General features: G+C 40.6%; 2 protein-coding genes across 2 annotated transcripts in view; both read right to left on the bottom strand.

The window, feature by feature from the left end:
• The window catches only part of NDUFC1 (NADH:ubiquinone oxidoreductase subunit C1), an 829,703-nt gene extending 809,354 nt beyond the window's left edge, over window positions 1–20,349 (bottom strand). The window contains exon 1 of the mRNA XM_050790283.1: window positions 20,340–20,349. The gene's annotated coding sequence lies outside the window, so the exon portion shown is untranslated. The remainder of the gene's footprint in view (window positions 1–20,339) is intronic.
• MAML3 (mastermind like transcriptional coactivator 3) overlaps window positions 1–23,535 on the bottom strand; it is a 436,667-nt gene that overhangs the window by 388,727 nt on the left and 24,405 nt on the right. The gene's annotated exons all lie outside the window — the stretch shown is intronic.

The following is a 23,535-nucleotide window of genomic DNA, read 5'->3' as shown; positions in this document are numbered from 1 at the left end:
ACCCAGCCAAAGAGTGGTGTTTTTATAGAAACAAGAAAATTAAAATGCAGAGAATTTATAAACATTACTGAATGGAGGACCAATCTCCTTAATATATATAAACTACACAATGAAAACATATTGGTCAGCAGTTAACGCAGAGATTAAATTTAAGTCTAGTTTTCAATCAGTTACTTGGGTCTTACAGCTGAAGAACCATCACCATTGAGTCCTTTGAATGTACAAACCTTCCTCATTTTAATGATTTGGATTATTTGTCTAGCACTGATGGGTTACCAGTCTCTTCACCTGTTCTGTCTGATACATCCTCTTATTTAGGGTCTCACAGACTATAGATGAAAAAATGCCTTTTTTTTTTTTTTTTTTTGAGACAGACTCTTACTCTGTCACCCAGGCTGGAGTGCAGTGGTACGATCTCGTCTCACTGCAACCTCTGCCTCTTAAGTTCAAGTGATTCTCCTGCCTCACCCTCCCAAGTAGCTGGGATTACAGGCGCCCGCCACCACACATGGCTAATTTTTGTGTTTTTAGTAGAGACCGGGTTTCTCCATGTTGGCCAGGCTGATCTTGAACTCCTGACCTCAGATGACCTGCCAGCCTCGCCCTCCCAAAGTGCTGGGATTACTGACATGAGCTGCCGTACCCGGCCAAAAAAAATGCTTCTTTAAGTGAAAAGAACCCTCAGCCAGAGTGATTAAAAAAAAAAAAAAAAAAAAGGCCGGGCGCGGTGGCTCACGCCTGTAATCCCAGCACTTTGGGAGGCCGAGGCGGGCGGATCACAAGGTCAGGAGATCGAGACCACGGTGAAACCCCGTCTCTACTAAAAATACAAAAAATTAGCCGGGCGCGGTTGTGGGCGCCTGTAGTCCCAGCTACTCGGGAGGCTGAGGCAGGAGAATGGCGTGAACCCGGGAGGCGGAGCTTGCAGTGAGCCGAGATCGCGCCACTGCACTCCAGCCTGGGCTGGGCGACAGAGCGAGACTCCGTCTCAAAAAAAAAAAAAGATGATGATGGGGTGAGCAAAAACATATTCTCAGAAAAGGCACTGAGAGAAAAAAAAAAAGAAATGGGGAAAAAAAAATTGAGAGGGAACTACCATGCAAGTTAACAGCCTCTAGCCTGTAAAGACTTAAAAGGAAATAACCACAACCATAATCTTTGAATCCCCAATCACATATATGACAAAAGACATACTGGGCTTGTCTTGCAAACTCTAGAAGATCACTTTATATACCTTTCCCCATCCCCTATCCCTCCCAACCCAAGAGGTATGCACATGTGCATACACACACATGTGGGCCACAGTCTCACTGTTCTATGTCTCTACTCATGCTGCCCCTCAGCCTGAAATGCCCTTTCCTCTTCATCTACCTTCAAATTATCCTTTAATAACCTGCTCTACCATGGGCTACTCTTGGGAGCAGGCTGTCCCCTGCTTTGTGCTCCTCAGTTCATATGTCTATTATGGCATTTAAGCTGTCCTGTAGTCATTAAATGCTTCCCTGAGTCTCCAACAAAACTGTGAGCTCCCTGATGGCAAGGCTGGTCTGTACATTCCTTGAAACCACGAGATCAAAGAAAAACTACACAGTCTGAAGTCAGGCATACCACATTTGGACCTTGGTTTTGTCAAGGTTCTTATCTACGAAATGATCATGGTATATCTACTTTTCAAGATCATTGTGGAGATTAAAAGATTTAATGACCTAGCTAGCACATACTAGGTGCTCAACAAATGTTAGATTCTACTTCCTTCTGATTACCAAGACCAAGCAAAATTCCCCCCATTTAGTGTATGTTCAATCCATGTGTGTTGGATTAAACTGAATCTCTCATACTCTGATCGGTTATATCCCATGGGATGTAAGAGTAATCTTTTCACCTACTCTTGTTAAGCTAAATTTGAATACTGAAGAATATGCCAAAGAAGATAACTCAAGTGAAATGCCAGAAGCTGGGGTCACACTGCCTGACTCAGGGGCCCTACCAGGAAACAACCACTGCCTCATCTGCTGTGCTTGGCTCTGGAAGGAACACACTGCCCAGCCCAGGAATACTTCTTTTTAAACTTCCTGGTCCCTCTTTTTTCTCAAATATAACATAGATATGGAAACATATTTTTCTTCTTATTTATAAGACTGCATGGCTATGGCCGGGCGCGGTGGCTCAAGCCTGTAATCCCAGCACTTTGGGAGGCCGAGATGGGCGGATCACGAGGTCAGGAGATCGAGACCATCCTGGCTAACACGGTGAAACCCCGTCTCTACTAAGAAATACATAAAAATAGCCGGGCGAGGTGGCAGCGCCTGTAGTCCCAGCTACTCGGGAGGCTGAGGCCGGAGAATGGCGTGAACCCGGGAGGCGGAGCTTGCAGTGAGCTGAGATCCGGCCACTGCACTCCAGCCTGGGCTACAGAGCGAGACTCTGTCTCAAAAAAAAAAAAAAAAAAAAAAAAAAAAAAAAAAAAAGACTGCATGGCTAAATGAGAACTATAAAGCTAGTTTCAACTTGTTGAGACAAAGCACCACACAGTCACACATACAAGTTACACTTACTGTCTCAACATTTGAAGGTTTCAGTTGAAGGCATTTATCAATGTTTAAGAGGGAGGAGACTGAGAAAAGAGAAGAGAGAAGAAAAAAAGAGGAAAGAGGGGCGTATGACAACTATGCTTGACGAAAAGAAACCCCTCCACAGTTGAAGGTATCCTCCTACATTCAAGTAGACGTAGTCCAGTATGCATAACAGAGTACAACTCTATACTCTATGCAGTAGTTACAGTGCTCTACTGGAATTTTATGGTAATGATTTCTTACAGTTCTCACTAGCAAAAATTCAGTGGTGCTCTCTGGAAAAAGGAGGACTGAAACCTCTTTCAGAGTGCAGAACTAGTTCCCTAGCCCCCAAGCAAAGCTTCTAGACCACACGGTGTTTCCTTGCCTCCTCGGAAGCTACTGCATTATCACATTAGATCAAGGGGGAAGCAGAAAGGTATCGTGTTAACAATATGTACGCAGACAGCCATGCGACACCCAGAAACCATTTCTTCTTTTAATAGTCCACTTCCATCTTATTAATAAAAAGTAACTCCTACTTCTTCAGAATCTCCTAGAGCTTATAACGGAAAGCTTTCCTTCAACTAGGCTCGCTTTTCTCCAGCTGATCCTATAAACACTGCTGGCAATTTTTTCTCCAATGCCTCTAACATATTTTCACTTAGCACCAGTTTGATGTATAAGATCTGACAGCCCGGCAGTTATAGGCCACCTGCATCACTGTCGCCATGACAACAGTGAAAGACAATCCATGATCCCATGCCCTGGTCACACGTTTCAATACAGCTTATCTGTCCAAAGCCACTGAGTCTAATGGAAGAGAGTAATTACCATCTTCCACTCATTGTCAAAATTCCCACCATATAATGCTCTTCAAAATTATTTTATTCCTCTCACATGGCTGCTTTGCAAAAACTAAAAGAAATCTTAAGTGGAAAAGGGGGTGGGTGGGAGAAAGAGGAGGCTGTGACTGGTATAAATGGAGCCGCCTGTGCATGAACTGTCCCTTTGCAGCCAAGGAACGCACCAGCCAGCAAGAAGGATACATGAACAACTCTAGTTCACCAATGATCATCTCAAGATTTTTTAAAATTTGAGTAAGGAAATTAGACAGTACAATGTCCTAGTTTTTGGCCTATTCTAAAGGCATTTCATTACTACCAACAAAACACTTGCATAGGGGCGATGACCGCATGCAGTGGGCACAGTGACACTGCACAGCGCAACAGTTCAGGCGAGTGGAAAGGGGGAAACGGCAGATGCCTTCCACACGAACACTTTTCCTATCATCGTTTTTCCAGCATTCTTCACACCTTTCCTTCACGCTCTAATAATAAGATGGATACCTGACCGTCCGGCATTTGCATTCAGTACTGCATATTCCTGGTGCTGGGTACAATCCCATCTTTGAGCAATGTCTCATTCATGCAGTATTAAAAAGTGAACTTTGACCAGCAAACACTTTCTGTGGAAAAAAGCCTTGTGGAGAAAAGTACTTACAGGAAAGAGTAATTAAATTTAAAGGCAACATTCAAAGTCACATGGACTTGAAAAGCAAACTACAAAGAGCAAAAAATGGACAAAAGGGCACAGAGAAAGATAACCCTCCCGGTGCAGGCAGCTCAAATCTTAGTAAGACTGCTCCACCCTTCTTGAACGTCAGTCATATCCACCGGAACAAAATCATGCCCATTATCCATTCCCTAACTACCAATAAAGTTACACGAAGTGGTACCTAGCTTTGTGGTTAGCATAAAATATCCTAGTAAGAAAAAATAAGCAATTTCATATGATGGAATAAATACCAACCCATGAAAGGACAAGAGTGATGTAATTTTTTAGAAAGTATAAATAATGAATTCTTAGATTAGTATTTGCGCACCTGTCAGAATGGGCCTGAAATGTTTTATTTGTGGCTAAATCCTAAAAACCACAGCCATAAAACATTTAACCAGCTGTCAGCACATTATAGGCATGAACTGACACTACCCATGTTATGTATTAAACATGGCATAGCACAATAATTAAACAACACTACTGTACATTATACAACAAACAAGGAAAGCCTGATTAGCCTCTGTAACATAGCCACGTTAATTATTTGGTGGCTGCTGGACAGGCCTTTTTATCTTTTTCTTGATCACCTTGGGCCACCACCCTGTTCATTAGCAGTCCTCAGAGGAGGCTGGAAAAAGACGGTATGAGATGCAACTGAGGATTAGCCTACTAATGGAAAAATTCAATAGTTTGCATCATTTTCTACAGGATATCACAGATAGAGATGCATGCAAACACATGGATGTTCAGTAATCTTTGGTTAACATGGCCAACCCAGACATTCCAATCAATCCTGCCAATTTATAACACTTCAGTGAAGCATTTTCAAATAATCCTGTGTGGATTTCACTTAGTCATCCTAGCTTTGTCCCCCTCCCCTTATAGTGGAATTTGACAAACATCATTTAGATAACAAGGGCTAGATAAATAAAAATGATTTCATAGAATAGAGCTGGAAAACTCAAGTTGTCATTGGTAAAAGAATTTCCTGTTACTCACTCCCACTGTGGGAGAATACCCAACTTGTAACTTGTCTTCTGTAATCTTCATTTTAAAAGGATTATTTCTCCTATACCACCTCAAAGAGCAAACTTTGAAAACTAGCTCAGAAACCTCCTCTTAAAGAAGCCAAAGCTTCCACAATCAATAGAAAGAGTGGAAGTATTTGTTCTCCTCTTCCAGCTTGCCATGTCAGTGGCCCCAACCCTCACCCTTGCCCTCCTCAGTAGTTCTTTGTCTTCTTGATCTTGACATTTTTGAAGATTACAGGCTCATTCCTTTATAGACAGACCCTTGGTTCTGGTTCATCTGATGTTTCGTCATCATTAGACTCCAGTAACTTTTCACATTAACACAGAAATAATGCTATGTCCTTTTCAGTGCATAATATCAAGAGGCACACAATGTTTGTTTGTCTCTATATGAGTGATATTAACTTGGATTATTTGGGTTAAGTGATATCTTCCAGATTTTTCTGCTATAAAGTTATTACATTTGCTTTTGTAATTAATTAATAAGCAATTTGTGGGGAGATACCTTGAGACTACATAAATATCCTGTTCTTATCAAACGTTCACCCACCAGTCTTAGCACATGTTGATGATTCTGTAACTTCATCATTTTTTTTTTCTCTTGAGACAGGGTCTCACTCTGTCACCCAGGGGGAGTGCAGTGGTGCAATCACAGTTCACTGCAGTCTCGACCTCCCCAGGCTCAAGCAATCCTCCTGCCTCAGCCTGCTGAGTAGCTTGAACTACAGGCATGTGCCACCATACTAGCTAATGTTTCTATTTTTTTGTAGAGACAGGATCTTGCTATATTGCCCAGGCTGGTCTTGAACTCCTGGGCTCAAGCGACATGCCCACTTCAGCCTCCCAAAGTGCTGGGATTACAGGCATGAGCCACTACACCCAGCCCATAATGCTTTTTATACTTACTAGCTGACTCTCTACGCAAGAGCTTTCACCTCTCCCCTCATTTGTTTATTTCATCAATTTCTGTATCAGTCTGGATTTATAAATTCGTATTTCATTTAATTGGTTATAATTCATTACCATATTTATTTTGATTGTCAAATTCTCCCAATCTGTCCAGTGGAAGCCCATCAAACTGGCCCCTGTGTCCTTTTGATTCTTTGACAATTCCCCCTACTTTCTGGCTCAACTAGATATTCAGGCCCATGTTGTACTTTCCCTGCCCCAGCCCAAGAACGTAGCCATTTCTCCAAGTCATCTTCCATAGTTTTAAAGGTAACATGTTGACTTGGTGGTTTCCAATATAAAAATAAGCATCAATCTGTTCAATGCTGAATGGAAACATCACTGGTCAATCTACAGAAAGTAGCCAGCGAGTGCAGCTTTTTCCATGTGCTCACTCGCAGTCACACTGAAACTGGCTTTGCTTCTGGCCACACACAGCTGGGCTATGAAAGCCATGGGCAGCTGAAGGTCAGGGAGGAGAAAAGTGAGAACACAGAGATCAGAGTTCCAAAGCAATAATGCAAGACGGTGGCAACAAGGGCCAGCACACCAGCCAGTCTGCCCGCAGGGCCAAATGTAGCAAAGACTCTTTTCAGAACCAGTAGAGCTTGCCCAGGAGGTGTGGGTTCCTTCCCTTCTTGTGCCAGGACCAAATTATTTATCATATTCCACTTGTTCAGAAAATTGCATCTGGTTCCATTTTACATATATAATTGCATAGTAATCTGTGACTCGTCTATGAAAGAGAAAATATTGCTATTTGTTCTTTTCAGAAAGAAAAAATAAAGCATAAAGAAACTTGCCTGTGATGCTCAGAAGCAAGGGGAGTTTCGAGTTTTGTAGGGCCTGAAGTCTATAATATTTTATCCTTTAAGAACAAAATTACTGACCGGGCGCAGCGGCTCATGCCTGTAATCCCAGCACTTTGGGAGGCCAAGGCGGGTGGATCACAGGGTCAGGAAATCGAGACCATCCTGGTTAACACCGTGAAACCGCATCTCTACTAAAAAATCCAAAAAAATTAGCTGGGCGTGGTGGCGGGCGCCTGTAGTCCCAGCTACTCAGGAAGCTGAGGCAGGAGAATGGCGTGAAGCCGGGAGGCGGAGCTTGCAGTGAGTCGAGATCACGCCACTGAACTCCAGCCTCGGCGACAGAGCGAGACTCCGTCTCAAAATAAAATAAAATAAAATTACTAATTAAAAAAAAGTAAAGCACGACTATATGAAATTTCTAGGGCCCCTTGCTGAACCTTGTAAAGGGCTGTGCAAGGGAAGGAACTTGAGGTCAAGTTTCATTAGTCTCATGGAAAAAGTCCTCCTCTGCCCAGAAGTAGTTCCAGCTTCTCGTCATGGAGCACAAGGTCCAGCACTGTAGTAGACTATTTCTTTAACGATGCCAGTCAGCCGTTCCACTGTTCTGGGAGAATCAGCTCTTCCAGGTTCTATTCCAGTAGACAGTACCAACTACCTTCCTACTCGGTGGCCTTCAAACTCCACCAATGCCTTTCAACATAAAACAGGAAAGCAACCAGAACTCCCACAAAAGCTTGGAAGCAACCTGTTTAGCCCTAGAAGAGTAGAGTCTTGTTGGGTGTTTGTTAGCTAACTTCACCTGTGCACAAATGCCTGTTTGTCTACCCAAGTGAACTGGCCCTGCAACTAGGATAACTAGAACTGCTCTCATCAAAGTCCATCCAAAGTCAGAGGCGCAGTTTGGAACAGGACCTAGACACTCAGGCTGACAGGTGTAAGTAATGCTGCTCTCCAGGCAGGGAGAAACTCACATACTGAGTCTCACTTTCATGTTCTCAGTATCTGTTCCCACCCCGTTTTACTCCATCCCGTGCTTCACACTCAGTGAACCCAGTCACCATTCACTGAATTCATTTTCCCACCTTCATGCTACCGATCATGCTGTTTCCTATGCCTGTAAAGGCTTTCCCATCTTCTCTGGGTAGAAAAACCCTGCTAATTCCTCAAGGCAGATCAGATGCCAACTCCCTGTGCAGTCTTCCTTAATATGCCCCTTCCCTGCTCCCTCTGCCCTACAAAAGTAGAATAAAATCATTCCAACTTCTGTGTGCCCATCATACTTTTGTGTAAGTCTGTTATAGCTTTTTTTCACATGGCGCCGTGGAATGACATGGAGAAATCTCACCAGCTACTTTACCTGTATCTGTGCTGTTCCTTGAATTTCCCGCAATCTCAATAGTACTTGGCACAGAGGGGCTTGAAAAAATGTTTGCTGAATTAAAGACTGTAGCCAAAAGGCAAGTGTTCTTTTTCCTTTCACTTAAGTAGAAGCTTATCTTAATTAAAATAAAACTACAATATTATTAGGTTTTTAAATTACATAGCTGTATATAGCTGCATATAATTGCAGTGCAATCAAACCTCTGATATTTTTAGGCAACTCTTTCTCTTGAAACTCTCCTTATCTTTGACTAAGTATCAGTGTATTTCTCCTCAGTAAGCTGGGTGTATACATGCATGTGTCTTTTAAGAAACTCTGGATTGTTGAAAACTTCAAACATACAAATGTTGCCAGAATCTAATAAATTGCCAGCGACCAGTTTCAACTCATGGCCTGTCTTGTTTCATCCATACCCCAAACCCACATTCCCTGCCCATATTGTACAAAGCACATGCCAGACTTTGTATCTGTGAATACTGTGGAGTGTACCTTTAAAAGTTATGGCCTATTTTCAACAATATAGCCATAATACCATTATCACATCTAAAACATATTTAATCATAATCCCTAATATCATCAAATATTGAGTGTTAAAATTTACAGTTGCCCCAATTCTTTTGCACTAAGATCTTCAACAGTAAAAGTACACTATAACTTCATTCAGCTCATAAACAAATTGCCCTATTTAAATAAAAGCTCTGAATTCATATCCTATAGAACCATAACATTCCTCAGGACAAGACACATGAAGTCTCATTTTAATACAATGTACTAATTATGCTGCTGAAGTTTTATTAAACATTTGTCCTATGGAGATATGTAAAATAATTTGTTTTCAGCTCATTACCTTTCTACTCAAAGATTTTATCCCATAAAAACTTCCACATGAGTTAGCGCTACTTTTGAGTTATTCATAGCTCATAACAATACATTTTATTTTTAAGTCTTAAAGTACTTCTTTCTCTTCCTCCTGAAACTCAAGTGCTCACTCTCAATTAACACAAATGCTTTCACTCTCAAATTTTCACTTCTAAAATAAAACTATGGCTAGAAAGAAACTGCTCTCAATGAGGAATTCATAAACAAATGAAATATGCAAAGCCACAAATATCCCTTATAATTTTTATGTGGTCATGCAAACTAATGCATAAGAGTAAATATTTTCATCCAAAATAACACGTATTAATGAGTGCAAGAGACTAACACCAAGATTAATCTGGGAGGGGATCAGTGCCTTCAGCAGACCCCAGGACTACAGATATTCAGAAGCAAGTGAGAGACTTAAGAGCAGGTACAAAAGTTCATTTTTTGGTGATTCTGGACACATACAAAACATTCCTTGATCTGGAATTTGAAATGGGTACATAAAGAGCAAAAAGCAAGTGTACTCAGTTTATCCAATTGAAATGTTTCTGCAAAACATTTGTAGGGCGAAATCTTGCCATTAGATGAATATTAAGGTCAAAATTTTGTGAAATTAAGACTTTTTTATAATGTAAAAATCATTCTTTTTCAATTAGGTTTGAATATAAAGTTTTCCCACCAAATATAAAGAAACTGAAAATGAAAATGTCTATTTAAATATAGAAAATATTTACTAATTCACACTAATTGAAGGTGACATGGAATAATAGAAAATTGGAATTACTTTTCAGTATATACAAATATATAGAGTACATATATTTGCCAAATAAATGTCCTTGAAGATCCTTTATTTGGTCATTTTATTTGCAATTATTTCATTGTTTCCCTTTTTTAAAAAAGATTATTCTAAATAAAAGCAGTTTATCTTACTGAATAGGTTAAATGTCCTTCCCATGCCTGCTTTATTTACTGTTAGTTTATAAGCACTCCTTCATGTAAGGTAAAAAGCCTTATGACAATACCACAAATTATTAACATCTGGGCTCAAATTAATCAAGTTATACTGTGTTCTTAAATTTCTGAATTCTTTACCTTTTTCCATGTGTTCAAAACAACTCTATTACATCCGGGGCCCCCAGGGAATCAGCTCCTATTCAGGAAGCTCCTTACTCAAAACTGGCCCTCCAGTGTTGCTCATGAGGTCTCCTGAAAATGACACCTACACAGAGAACATTTCTCTTGCATGTTCAGGGCTATATTGCCAGTCGCCAGAAACCAAGACAGTGTCTATTCTACTTCAATAAAAGGACAGGGAGGCTGACAAAGAAATATAAAAGAGAACACAAGTCACGTGGAGCCAACTGCCTGGATTCAATTCCTTCAGAAAGTCACGTTAGAGACTGCCACTCTAACCTCTAACCCCACTGCTTCAAAAGTTGCCATTCCCTCCATCCTCCAGAGCTCCAGCCACTTCCAGACGAAACCATTAAGGCTGGTGTATACCCTACAGGGCAGGAAGTGAATCATGCTTTACTCAACTGAAATGGCAGCAGGTTTTTAGGAAGCTAACCACAGTCAACCCAACTGAATGGTAACACTTATCTTGTAAACATGTGGCTAGGGATTGTTATTGATGACAAAAGATCAGCACTTGGGTTAACATCTCCCTTCACAGATGAGATTTTTTTAAAAGTATAGGGCACTTTACATACAGACACTGAGTATAGCTACGGAGATCACCTTCTGCAATACAAGCACTCAGAGTGTTCTCACTATTAACCCAGGACCTCCACTCACGTTAGGATCTCTAGCTTGCAGAACATGAATTCCAGACTTGGACTGTCTTTCCTCTTCCACAGCAGAATTTTAAAAGCTTTATTTCCTCTTCTTTAGAAAAATTTTAAAGTTCTCAAAATGGGGTTTTCTCTAGTCTCTCCTTTTATCCTTAGTGTGATCTGGGGTGATTTTTAGGGTCTTACTATAAGCAAAATCCTAATTACAGGGAAGGCCATTATCTGGCATCTTATTTACTATAACCCAAAGTAAATGTTTGGGGTTCCTAATTATACTGATCCAAATATCTCCCTCGTACTTTCTTACACACTTACTATTCTCTTTCAAGTAAGATTTTTTAAAGCTGTTAGTAAATTTACACTTTTACTTGGTGCTGCTGACCACATTAAAATCTAACTCCCAAAAATAAGTTAAACTTGAATGTGGTTTTATGTTTTTAAGCATACTCTAACTATAAAACTTTAAAAGTATGACTTTCAGAATATTTATTTCCTTAAGAAAATATACAAATGCTTCATCAGAGACAAAGCAAGGGATTCCAAATCAGTTTTTTAAATTTGCAAAATACTGCAGTGAGCCATGTTTGCACCACTGCATTTCAGCCTGGGTGACAGAGCAAGACCCTATCTAAAATAACATATAAGTATATATATGTGTGTATGTGCATATAGGTGTATATATACACATATATGTGTATATATATATAATCTCAAAATTATTAATAGAGAAAAGAAAAATTGATCTAATCTGATGCCACCTTCCAAGTACCCTAAAAATACAAACAAAATGTTTCTAAATTATAGGTATATCCTTAATAAAATTACAAAAACATGAGATTATCAAAGGAGCTCAAGAGTTTCTCTAAGCACATCAGACAATATCAGAAGTCAATAGTTCACATTAAGAAGGAAAGATTTATCTAGTAATTCTAAGGGTAATTTGTGTATACATGTTTTTAAGGATTTTCATAGATAACCACGCATGGTAACATATACAAATACACAAAAGAAATAAAATCTTAAAAGAACACACTACATTTATTTTTTTTAAATTTTCTAAAATGAGAATCATGACACCCACAGCCGGCATTTCTTCAGAGCCTACAGCTAGACAACCACCACAAAAAATGTTCTCTCTGATATCAGCTACGACCAACCCACAGGTCAAAATACTTGTGGGTTTGTTTTCTTTTTTCCCTACCATGTTCAATTTTTTAAAAAGTAATAGTCCTGAGTGCAGTCTTCTGGAACCAGAATGCCTGGGTCCAAACCACAGCCCTACTATGTACTAGCTGTATGACTTTCATCCAGTCACTTAGCCTCTCTGCGCCTCTGTTTCTTCATCTGTATATACATACACCTATCTCATTAGGTTGAAGATTAAATGAGCTAATAAGCATAAAATGTTTAGTACAGTGTAATGCACAATAAAAAGCATATAAGAATTAGCTAATAATAATAATAAACAATGAAAATGAGGATCAGGTAGAAAAACCATAACCTTGACTCTTTGTGGAACCTCTATTCCAGGGTGATAATACAGATACCAAGAGTATATAACACTGAAAATATTTTGGGGCCAGGTGTGGTGGCTCACACCTGTAATCCCAGCACTTTGGGAGGCGAAGGCAGAAGGACTGCTTGAGCCTAGGAGTTCAAGACCATGTTGCCTGGGCAACATGGTGAGATCCTATCTCAAATTTTAAAAAAATAAAAAATATATTTTGGAAAGCCTCAATTCATTCCTCTGGTCAATATTTATACAGTATTATGGCCCATTGGAAACGATCATGCTATAGCAGGGGAAGAGAGCCTAACATTCTCTCTAATTGCAAAAATAACATGCATAAGAGCCACTTCTGATCAAGTAACCCGAGTTGATTAGATTCTGTTCACCTCCCCCACACAAGGCCTCTGATGGCACACACAGGATGGATGCAGCATCCTACATTCTAAGTGTAATCATTCAAACCAACCTAATTATTTTTTTGACAAAGGATTTGGGAAATTAATGTAGGCTTGTTAGCCAGGGGAACGGTAGTAAGCAGCAGCTTCAGTCAAAGCTAACTTCAATACATATGTTAACAAGGCAAGTGGTATGGTGGCATTCCCCAGAGAATTCAAGGCAAAAGTCAAGTGTGGTATACAGGTGTTTTCAGAATTCACCCCGATAAGGTCAACCTCAAGATCTTATTCTCACCTCCAATCTCACACAATAGAAAAACCTATTCAGTTTCCACTACATAACCCTTCCTAGAGACCACTTTAAAAGATGTTACTGTAGTCCACAATTTTTAATAGGTGTGCTTGAAATGGCATTGTAACCATTTGCCCACTCACTTCAGGAGGCATGAAAGGAACCTAGATTCAGCCATTAAAGTCTTACATTAGACAGAAATCAACTTAATTTAACTAACCTGGTACCTTCCTAGATATACTTTTCTTACCTTTCTTTCTCACATCTCATGACTGATTTGCAGATATGCACTGCTGGGTTAGTGTACCTAAAAACAGTCATTACAGACTTCTTCTACAGTATCCTCTGGAGAGACATTTTGGGATACACAATTTGTTTTTCTTCCTTCCTTCCTGAGATACTTTGGGATACACAATTTTTTCCCCTTCCTTCCTTCCTTCCTTTCTTCCTTTCTTTCCTTCCCTTCCCTGCCCCTTCCTTCCTTCCTTCTTTCCTTCCTTTCTTCTTTCCTTCCTTCCTTCTTTCCTTCCTTCCTTTGTTTTTTGTTAGATGAGGTCTTGCTCTTTCACCCAGGCTATACAGCACAGTGGCACAATCATAGCTCACTGCAGCCTCCAAATGCTGGGCTCAAGGAATCCTCCCACCTTATCCTTCCTGGTAGCTGGGACCACAGGCGCAAACAAGATCCACAATATTTATGCATTTGAAGACAGGATCTTTTATGTGGTCAAACATCTCTCAATCCCTCTATTTAGTCAACTACCATTAGAGCTATTTTAAAGAGGAAAATTAGTAATTATTGTGGGCTTGAAAAGAGAGTTCCAATCACAATCAAGTTTGTCTCCTGAGGTTAAAAGCTAACCAAAGTGTGACACCGACAATGTGAATCTGAGTGCCTCCCCTAATGATAATGAGCAGTATTAAATTACAGGTTACTACCGATACCATATTACAAAAAGCTGCACATACAAGCTAGATGATGTCTTATAAAAGTAGTTATTAACCAAAGACAAATTAACAAAACCTTAGGTTAAAAGGCATCATATCCTTCTTGATATGATATCATTTGTTTCTCTATTTCCTTACTGGTACATGAAACTGCAAATGTGCCTGGTGTAGATTAATATTTTAAGGGTATCCAATCCTTAGGCATCATGCCTCCACATTAATCTTTTGCATTTTGTTGCAAATAATCCTTTTCCCACAGTTCTAATTTTAGATATAGTTCGTCCATCAGAATTAATCTTTTCCCATATAAAGACTGGTCACAGCTAAGATCGAATAGTTTCTCCTTAATCTTTTTTTTTCCTCATACAGAAACATATGGATTATGTTATTAACTGGTCTTTTTACTCTCTTTTCATTTTGAAATTACGAACAGATATGGAAAAGGTGTCCTTCACTGCTTGTTCCCAGAGCTAAAGCGCTGCAGTAACATTCAGTTCACAACTCAATAGCATCCTTGGGAATGGGTTACATGCGGCAATCTTTAACCATTATTAAAAACACACACAGTGATTTTACAGAAAATGTACTTCGACTATCAACAAAAATCTTTTGGGCTAAACACCGAATCCAGACTGAGGGACAGACTTAACTTTAAGCTTCTAATATAGCCTGCACTTTTCTAAGTTTACAGAAGAGTTGTTTCACTGGAAATTCTGCCGGTGGATATGCTGCAGTGAGAAATAGCAAAAGGCAAAGTCACTTTCATTTGGACACATAAAACTATGATGAACTCAGGTTCAATTTCTTGGCTTCTTAAAGCTTTGGGGTTGTTTTAATCTTGCGCAGTGGTATCCGAGGCAGAGACATTTAGCTATTCCTAATTGTGCCAAATAGGTACAAATATTAATATTTCACTGGCACTAACCATGGTCAAGGTGAAATTTAAAATGTTAAATACTACTTATTTTCCAATAAATAACGCACTCTTAGAAGCCTTAGAAGACTATCCCAGCAGCTTTACAACATAGCACGTCCTTCCCTTGATTCTAATAGTAAACAAGTTCCAAGGTTCCTCTACAATCAATTTCTACAATCAATCAGAAATGTTCTTTGGCTGGCAGTCATGACTAAACCACCACTTTGAAAGGGAAAAAGAGGTGTTGGGCTGTGTAGACTCAAAGTAGAGAGAAAGCCTTCATTGTTATATACCAAACATTGATTTAGCTTATGCTGATACTCAATAAGGCAAAGCAAAAACTAGAGTTTTACAGACCTACTTTGTTAACTGGCTTTAATACCCTCAAAGTGATATCTAAGTCAAATTTTAAAGACCAAAACAAAATTTAAATATACTAGAGGTATTTATACTTAAAAGGTACTGAGGGGAACTATTTATCTAAAGAAAAAAGTTAAACCCCAATTTCACAGCACATGTTACCGCTCAATAGTGCATGATATGGTTTGGCTGTGTCCCAACCCAAATTTCATCTCGAACTGTAGTTCCCATGATCCCCACATGTCATGGGAGGGACCCAATGGGAGGTAACTGAATCATGGGGCAGTTACCTCCGTGCTGTTCTTGTGATAGTGAGCTCTCACAAGATCTGATGGTTTTAGAAGGGGCTTTTCCCCCACTTCACTCTGTACTTCTCCTTGCTGCCACCATGTGAAGAAGGCTGTGTTTGCTTCTCCTTCCGCCATGATTGTAAGTTTCCTGAGGCCTCCCCAGCCATTCGGAACTGTGAGTCAATTAAATCTCTTTCCTTTATAAATTACCCAGTCTTGGGTATGTCTTTATTAGCAGCATGGTAACAGGCTAATACAGGGCAATTATGAGTAATTATTTTTAATACTTATTTTTAAAAGTAGGTGAGAAATTGATTCTTCTGACAGGAATAATCAAACGAGTCTTTTTTTTTTTTTTAAAAGAGTTTCCCTCTTGTCCCCTAGGCTGGAGTGCAATGGCACAATCTTGGCTCATTGCAACTTCCGCTTCCCGGTTCAAGAAATTCTCCTACCTCAACCTCCCGAGTAGCTGTGATTGCAGACCTGAACCACCATATCTGGCTAATTTTTTTATACCTTTAATAGAGATAGGGTTTCACCACGTTGGCCAGGCTGGTCTCGAACTCCTGACCTCAAGTGATCCGCCTGCCTTGGCCTCCCAAATGACTCCATTTTATAAAACCATTTCGAAAATCTAAAAGTGCCATCATTTCTTAAAATAAATCACACCAATAGCTAACTTGAAGTAAATATCTTTAAGGACTTCAAATACCTAAAGAGTTTTTAACCTGCTGGTAAGGTCTGAGCTTTCCTGAAATACTTTTCTTACTATCTCATCCTACTCTCTACTCTCTACTCCAATCTCCTATTCTCTACTACACCAGTATGGTCACGATACTCAAAATCAGACAAAAATAGAAATTCTGAGCATTTCAAACTTCTTCTAGGTAAAGCTCTGTGGCTTTTTTTTTTTTTTTTTTTTTTTTTTGCTCTGCAGCTTTTTAAAGAGACAGCTACAATCAACAAAGGACTGGCACATTTCAGACCACAGCTCCTTTTCTCCTACAATGTGACTCCATATTTATTTAGTCCTATCTTGTCCCAAACAAGGTTTGTTAAGACAGCTTACAAAAATGCATACAAAATAAACCATAAAATTATTTATAAGGGATTGGCAATTTTGGAAAAAGGAAAAACGTACGTTTATGTTTATATTCACATAATTTAAAAAGGTCTAAAAAGTTAAACCCCAACTTCATAGTACATGTCACTACTGAATAGTGTAATTGTGAGTACTTTTTTTTAAAAGACGTACTTTTACAAGTAGGTGAGAAATTGATTATTCTAAGATGTCAAGGTGGGTGAACTTCCTGAATATACTTTCCTATTTTCTCTTTCTCTCTCTCAAATGTAACTTTCATTAGGTCTTCTGTTTTCTGGTTCCTAAGTCTGATCCGTCCAGAGGGATGTCATTTGGAGCCACAGAAAAAAAGTACAAGCTACTCCATCAGATCAGAAGACTCACGTCTGAAGTCCATTATTGCTCCCCACCACTTAGATGTGAATAAGATGAAACATTTAAGGAGCAAAAATTTTTAAATTCTATTGTGAGGGGGGGCAACATCTTTAAAAGATGGTTGATTTCTTTTTGTGTAGGCAAGTGCTGCATAGACTCTGAATAATAAAATGAAGTTGGGGAGGTAAGAAAGAACTCATTCATAATAAAAAGGATAAAGGGACAGGGAAAAACCCTACACCTTTGTAAGGTTTCTGGGGTGGTGTAAGGTGAGACCTTTTCTTAGACAGTTGCATGACAAACAACACTGTCTTTGCATCATATTTTACAATGAACCCCAAAGCGACTAAGGCTTTAAATGAAAATCCCTGTTTTATTCCAGTTTTTAGGAAAAATTCAGAGTTCTCCCCTAGAATTTCCAAACATGCGTTAGTAATCACTCACTAGCTTTCTCTCTGCTCAGACTTCCATCTTGAGTAGTTAAAATGCCTTAACTAACTTTGCTCTTTTCTCTGAGGTTTTTAACAATCACACGTTCTGCCCTTCCTCTCCGGTTTCCTTGAGGCTTCTTGAACACCTAGTCTCAATCCACCACACTATGCGCACTGTCATGTCTATGTTAGCACCTTGAAATCCGTGCATAGAAAGCTGAAAACGATGGCTACTCTGAAACAATGCCCAAGATATGATCTTCTTGATTAGCTCCTCAATATGCCCAAGACAGAGCCATACTGACTTATTTTGTAGCTCTTAGCTGGTGCCTAATGCAGTGAAAACCCCTCTTAAACAGCACTAACTAGGTATGGTCAGGAGCATTTCTAGGAGGGAAAAACGCTCAGACATCTCCAAATTTTCTCGTAATTTGGGCTAATATAACCATTAGGAAGTGCTCTCTTAAGTGCCTGGAGACCTTGCACAAGTTACCCCCAAAAGCACAATAAAATCAGGTGAAAGAATAGAAGAAATCAAAAGCTATCACAAAATAGAGGCCTAAGCACCTCTTTAAAAAGCAGGAACAGCTAGAAGTGGATTTAGCATTTGGATATTCAGGGCTTACCAGGCCTATTTGCAATACTAATTGGTCTTAAGTTGGCCCTCCTTTGCAGTCCTTTAGCCGGTAAACTGGTAGAAAACATGGATTACACCTTGTTAGGAATAGAGAAAAGCCATGGTGCAGGTGGCAGAGCCATGAGCATCCTGAATGCCATGATTAGGGGCATGAGGAGAGCAATTCCAGTATCTGAAACTCACACAGAAGCAAGCCTCACAGGCAAATGCCCAGACGACAGAGGCCCTATAGCCAATGCCAAGAGTCAGACACTATAGCGCAGAAGCAGCAAATTCTTCCAACAGAAATGATTCATACAAATTAATTGTTTTCTAATGTTCTCTAATTATAATTAAAGAGTTTGAGCATCGACTTTGGTTTTCTAATTAAGCCCAACTTTAGCTTATTTTTCTATATTCTGAAGTTTAGACATTCAATTCATATATGTTCTATTAAAAGACATGTCAACTCATATCAGAATATAAATTAATATTAACACATATAAACGATACACCCTATTTTAAAGAAAATAAAAGCTACTCAAATGTGTATAATGTGAAACAATGAATAATTCAGCACAAAAAGTAATTTATTGGAGCCAGGTGCAGTGGCACATGCCTGTAGTCCCAGCTACTTGGGAGGCTGAGGCAGGAGGATTGCTTGAGCCCAGGAGTTTGAGGCCAGCCTGGCAACACAGCAAGACACTGTCTGTAATTTTTTTTTTAAATGAGTTTTAATTTAAAAACTTTAAAAAAGTAATTTCAAAAAAACAAAGATGTTTAAAAATGTGTTGGTAATCACATAGTTTATTCTTATTTGTCCTTTGCAAGAATCTAAATTATATTACACATATATACTTACTCATGCACAAGGCAAACTGACTGACCACATCACTCCTATGAAGAGAAGGTACAGGTTTTTCGTTTGTCTCTTTGTTTTATAGAGAGACAGGGTCTCTCTATGTAACCAGGCTGGTCTCAAACTCCTGACCTCAAGTGATCCTCCAGCCTTGGCCTCCCAAAGTGCTGGAATCATAGGCATGAGCCACAGTGTCCAGCCATAAGGTACAGTTGTTTTTGTTGTTGCTGTTGTTTTTGTTGTTGTTGTTGTTGCTGTTTTGAGACAGAGTCTTGCTCTGTCACCTAGGCTGGAGTACAGTGGTTCGATCTTGGCTCACTGCAACCTCCGCCTCCCAGGTTCAAGCGATTCTCCTGCCTCAACCTCCTGAGTAGCTGGGATTACAGGCGCCTGTCACCACACCCAGCTAATTTTTGTATTTTTAGTAGAGACGGGGTTTCACCATGTTGGTCAGGCTGGTCTCAAACTCCTGACCTCGTGATCCACCTGCCTCGGCTTCCCAAAGTGCTGGGATTACAGGCGTGAGCCACTGTGCCTGGCCAAGGTACAGGTTTTAAAGAGGCAATACCATTATTCCGTTTAATGGACCCTCTTTTAAAAGAATAATAATAATAAAGGACTGTAATAAGCATTGTTTAAAAACAAAATACAAGGAAGTCACACATATTCAAGGCATTCCAACTCCCAAAAGGTTTACCAACTACTTGAAAGGGGCCCCTCTCTTCCCTCATAGGCATGCTGTTTCTTCCTCAGTCAAGTCAGCTCCTCCTCTTCCGTACATTTCATCCACTGCCTCTACTTATACCATCCTATTGTAAACCCTCTAACAAAAAGCCAGGAGCTTCCAGTTGCCAAATCCCAGGAGACTGGTCCTTATCTTGCTGCATGTGATTATGCTGACTACATTCTCCTTAGTGTTCACTACACCACTCTCCTGGTGTTCCTCGCCAACTGGACTGTTCCTTCTTCATCTCCTTTGAAGGATCTCTTCCTTCAGAAATACACTGAATGTTGTGTTTCCCAAAGTTCCTGCCATTGTTCTTCTCTTTTCATGCTATATGTGCTTTGCCAGTTTCATCCACTCTCAAATTTCAGCCGTCTGCAATGTCTATACCCGCAACCCAGACCTCTGGCTAAACTCTAGTCCTATACATCCAAATGACTAGCGGACATCCCTTCAGAATGGACTGTAAATACACCCAAAAAACATCGCATGTCCAAAACCAAACATCTTCCCTCCAAAACCTAGGACTCTTCCTAAATTGGCTAATGACACCATTTTCCAAGCCAGAAAACTGGAAGTCATCCCTGATTTCTCTCAGTTCCCCCTGTCTACTCAATGGACTCCTTAATATATTTTGAAAATGGTCTCCTATCTCCATCTCTACCCACCACTCACATACTTGAAGCCCTTCAACATCTTCTGCTGAGTATTCTGTAACATCTTCACCGACCTCCCTCTTGGTCTCAAACCTGTCTTTCATATGGTCATGATGACATCACACCCTCGTTTATAATCGTTTGATGGTTTCTTTTCTCCTATGTCATGGGGCTTATGCTTCTGAGCGTGGCAGATAAGGCCCTCCGCGTCCTAATGCCTTGCCTCTCTCACCAGCCTCTTCCCCCACCACTTGACATCCTGAGCTTTCTGTTTCGACAACACCAAAACACTCATGATTCCCTGCTCATGCCCGGTGTTTTGTACCTTCATCCTCCATCCATGGAGCCCTCAGGTTCTTGCAGGGGAGGGGCAGTAGCCCAGATGGTTGTCACTTCAATGCCAGCATCTGGCTCATAAGAGGTGCCATGTGACCAGTCAGTGATAAATGATGGGAGACAGTATGTGGTATGTCCAAAGGAGTGACAGATAGAAAATGTGGAGAGAATTTGGACTCACATTGATAATCATTGCAATGGAGCGTAAACATGCTAAGCACTTTCCACATAAGAAGTACAGAGAGCCAGCAAAAGCTCGACTCTTCCATCTAACAGGCACCACAAACCTAGAGTCATGCTCTACTTTTTTGGAGAAAACATGTTGGCTTCCCACTGAGCCTGCCATCATGAGGCACAATAGTGGGCATCTTAGTGGTTTGCTAATAATAACAGTGGATATTTATAGAAGGCTCACTGTGGATCCAGAACTTTACTGAAAATTCTACAAGAGTTACATCTCTCAGTCCTCACATCAACACTATGAGGAAGGAACTACTGTTACCCCTGCTTTACAGGTGGGGAAATGAGGCCCAGATATCAAGTAACTGCACTAAAAGCACAGAGATTTAACCTCCTAGACCTTATTCACCAGAACACAAGCCAAACCTCCATATATATTTTACTTACTTCCCAAAATTGTATGCGTACATCGAGAGCTGATCATAAATACAAGGTCAAAGTGACCTACTGTGACATCAAACCTTGGAGCCACTTTAATGTGACTTCACTAAATTGCCTTCGTCCGGTGCCTCACAGACAGCATCCCAGCACATCATGGAGACCTAAATGACAGAACAGGCAGCTCCTCTTCTCCCTGGTGAGGCCTCTTCTGCTGTGCCCTGGCTCTCTTTTGCCCCTCATGTGTCCATATTCCTCTCTGGTTTGCTCCAAACTCCTCCTCCCACCTTCAATTAAGACGGGTGCTTTAGAACAATACGAGGTAAGATCTCTTCTTCATAAAAACACAGAACTCATCACACCTCAGGAGGTGCAGAAGCCAAAAATACTCATAAATTCCAGAAGAGTTTAGATAGAGTCACAGATGAGAGAAGATGAGGGCGGTATGGAGCTCAGAGAAGAACCATGTGCAGAGGAACAACCTGCAGGGCTAAAAATCAACTAAATCCATGGACACGTATGGGGCACCTGCAATATCCAAAGTACTATTTCAGACCCAGTAGCACCCCTGCCTTTAAGGAGTGCCAAGCTCTGACCACCACTTGGGTTCTGTTAGGGAATGTCAGCTCAGAGCTCCCGTGGGCAATGGGATCTGTGCAGCAGGAGTATCCTTCTAACACCAAGGACTTGGAGCTCTTGGAAAGCACTGTGTGTATCAAAAAAGGGTGCACCCACACAGGCTCTCCCCACACAAAGGCAGCTGCTCTGGTCCTCTAGATATGTGCTCAAGCCCAGAGAAGATTTTGACTGTGGCAATTTGGGAGGGGAATAAACTGATAAAGCAGAAAGTACATCTTCACAACAATCATTGCTAGTGGGCCACATGCAGGGCAAGGGAAAGAACTAACACCCCGGCAAGACAGAAGCATCTCCCCGTCCTTAAGGTCAGGTCAGAGTGGAGAGACCCAGGCAGGGAGTAAATGGAACAAGTAACAACTAGGTGTGAACCTTCAAGATTTCCCTTCCATCATGCTCCACCAGCACAGGCAGTCTTCCGAAGACCTAACTAAATCCATTGGTCTCTTCCTAGGACCGACATTGAGACGTCATCAGAGTCATAGTCACACAGCCTCAGGAGCAATAATATCCAGGTTTGAATCCCTGTTCTACCATTCATTAGCTGTGGCAAATCATCAAAACTCTGGGCGACTCAGTAGCCTCATCTTTTAAGTGGAAACAATAATTAGAAGAGCTTCAGAAGGTCGTTGTGAAAACTGAAAGAGGTGGTAACATGCAAAGCATTCAAAAGCGTCTGGCACTCAGAAAATGTGAGCTGTCGGTATTATCACTTTTGTCCATCAGTGGGACCATGGAAGCCGCCTTCTAGGCCATGACAAATTCTGGACCCCACATAGATGCTATATACAGGAATAACTTAGAACACAAGTTGTCCCATTTGAAGGTCAAACCAAAATTCTACAAAGAAGGTGACTCTAAATCCCCCCACCCCCAATTCTTATGCATACCTTCTTTGAACGAGACACTTATTTTTGATCAAATTAAATCAAAACTGATTTCAGCTGCAGCACAGTTTTAAAAGGTAAAGCAGAAGAGCAGGTAGATTTTGCCTGTTTGATAATTTCCCCTGGTTCTCTGAAAAGACAGGCTGAGTCTCAGTCTGCCAGAGAGACCAAACATATAGAAAGGAAAAACAGAAGTTTTCAAGCTGATGCCCAATCCATACAGCAACGAAAAGACCCAAAGTCTAACTGGTGATTAAGAATTAAAACAAAACGGCTGGGCGCGGTGGCTCACGCCTGTAATCTCAGCAATTTGGGAGGCTGAGGCAGGTGGATCACGAGGTCAAGAAATCGAGACCAGCCTGGTCAACATGGTGAAACCCCGTCTCTACTAAAACTACAAAAATTAGCCAGGCGTGGTGGTGTGTGCCTATAGTCCCAGCTACTCGGGAGGCTGAGGCAGGAGAATCACCTGAACCCGGGAGGCAGAGGTTTCAGTGAGCCAAGACTGCACCACAGCACTCCAGCCTGGGCGACGGTGAAACTCCGTCTCAAAAAAAAAAAAAAGAATCAAAACAAAACAACCTAATATTTGTTACTGTTCTAATGAATCTGCAATGGTGGAAAAGGCAGCAATAATAAATCTAAGTGTTAGCAGAGGCACAGA

Source organism: Macaca thibetana, chromosome 5 (genome assembly GCF_024542745.1).
Source record: "Macaca thibetana thibetana isolate TM-01 chromosome 5, ASM2454274v1, whole genome shotgun sequence".
In the NCBI taxonomy this organism is placed as follows: domain Eukaryota; kingdom Metazoa; phylum Chordata; class Mammalia; order Primates; family Cercopithecidae; genus Macaca; species Macaca thibetana.
Note: the sequence above shows the minus strand (reverse complement) of the source record. Positions and strands in the feature narration are given on the sequence as shown.